Below are 2,247 nucleotides of genomic sequence, written 5' to 3'. Positions count from 1 at the left end.
TTTGATCTGAAACGAAACCTGTGGATGTGTACAAAGGAAAAAACTAATTAATTACACGTAAACTTTTCAGTGAGGACATGGCAAGCAAAGCAATCGTACGCACGGAAGTCGTCAACCTGTCACAACCATGGGAAAATTCTACGTCAACTCTCGTTTCACATAGCTTTACACACTCACGCACATATTAAAGTACCCCTAGGACATTCACCGCGCATCGAACCAATTAAAGCAAGCAGCATAGTGCATCGTAACATTACGAAGTCAAGGATGACATCTTGATAAGGGCAAAAAACAACGAACATGTATCAAATCGTCTCTTGATTTCCCGACTACTTTGATACGGGTTTGTGCATTTGAGCTAAATGTTCTCACTTCCTGCATGGACCGGATATGAACAACTTCAATCCACTTCCCGAAGGGTCATTGCCATGCTGCAGTAACACAATCACCTGTACACTTGGAGACATCGCTTGTTGGGACAAGTGTTCATGAAATGTCCTCCCAGTAAATGACTTTTTGGTGGGGCTTTGTGGCTTAAGAATTGCCCAAGAGCGAAAAGAAAGATCGTCTCCAGTATGGTGTGTTTTCAATACGAAACCTAACGAATAGCTAACCTTATAGGCTACGTTCTACGCTCTAATCCTGCTGCCACGAATGCCAGCTCCTTTTACTTCTGCACTGAACGCTGTTATAAAATGCAACAGCTTTAGCAAATTTTACTGTTGTATTTTCGACTCCCTGTTCTCGACTCCCTACTGACAACAGTTTCCAAAGGGAAGCAAGCTACCAGCATGATGCCATCGCTTGCTGCGCGGTTACAGTAAACACTATACGGGTTAACCCATTTGCCCTCAGAACTAAGGAAAACATTCTCCTTCTGCAGAAAGTTTGCCCAACACCGCGCACCGGGATGTGTTCTTACCGGTGTTGCAAATTATGTTGACGCGTACGGCAGTCAATATTTGGCAAGTTGCAGTGGTGTAATAACCCCTTTTGATATTCTCCAACAGTGGATATCGTGGATTACTGCGTGCAAAGGAAAGAGCATTGAGCAGCAAATTCACTTCTACGCTGCTACAGCACGAATGTTCGGAACCGACAGCAGGTGCGCCTGAAGAAATATTCATCGCGTAGTTTTTCGTCCGTTTTGTCGTCCCGCTTCCTTTTGCTTTCTATTTACATTCGTCGTATTGCGCTGTTCACCAAACGGCTGGCTAGAGAACGGCTCAAGTCATGCGAACATCCTGACAAAACGGAAACAAGCCAAGGCTCAGGACGAAATAAAAGTGCACTGGCCAGTTGGTCTGTCTCAGGCTCAGTCTGCCCGTGAATTTCTACTGTCAACACCTGCATTATGGATTTCAATTTCACTCGAGCTTAAAGCGTATGCTGACAACATTGTGTTTCCAGTTTATCCCGATAAGCAACCGAACAAGAGCGTCAGCTAACGAGGCAAACTAGAACAACGTTCATGGCTGATGGATGGTAGGTCCGAGGCAAGAAACCAAGACCCACAAACGAGCGCGTAATTGATTATTTATTGACAGATCGTAAAAGTCATCCACTCGAGGGCTGGTGTCAAGTGCAGCATATTGCGAAGCAACGAGCAAGTGTTTATTGTTATTGCATTCTGCATCATTTCATTCTTTATATTTTCACGAAATGCTGTTGGCCATATGTTTCATTTTGTGGAAGTGTGTTTTGTGCTTTGTTTTGTTTTCTTTTACGATATTTCCAATGGGATATATTTGATCACTTGGAGCGGTAAAGAAATTTTCTCTAAGCGAAATCGTGAAATTAAGAAAATGTGTAACAAATTAATTTTTTTTAAGATAATAATTTAAAATCAGCTCAGCCATTCGTTATAATAAAAATAATAAATTGAAGCTAACATAAAAAAATGTTGGTAGGACCTAGTACTAGTATTCACCGTACGACCTTTGGCCATAACGAACGATATTTGTTCCACATTAATCTAATGCAATTGGCTCGCGTACATGGATTATAAAAATACGCTTGTTTCGTTAAGCGTTTAATCCCATAAATATATTCTGTATTTTTTAAATACACTGCCTCACATAAGGTTCCCTGTCGCTGAACCACTTAACGAAACAATAATGCATGAGAAATTGTTTCCAATGTCGAATGTGTCTAGAATTTGCTGCATTAATGAGATTTTAATTTTGCTACGAAACATCAACGGTACAGTATGGGACGGATATAGAGACGGTTTGTTCACATTTTTGT

Source organism: Anopheles moucheti, chromosome 3 (genome assembly GCF_943734755.1).
Source record: "Anopheles moucheti chromosome 3, idAnoMoucSN_F20_07, whole genome shotgun sequence".
Lineage (NCBI taxonomy): Eukaryota > Metazoa > Arthropoda > Insecta > Diptera > Culicidae > Anopheles > Anopheles moucheti.
The sequence above is the reverse complement of the archived record's forward strand: the minus strand, read 5'-3'. Positions refer to the sequence as shown.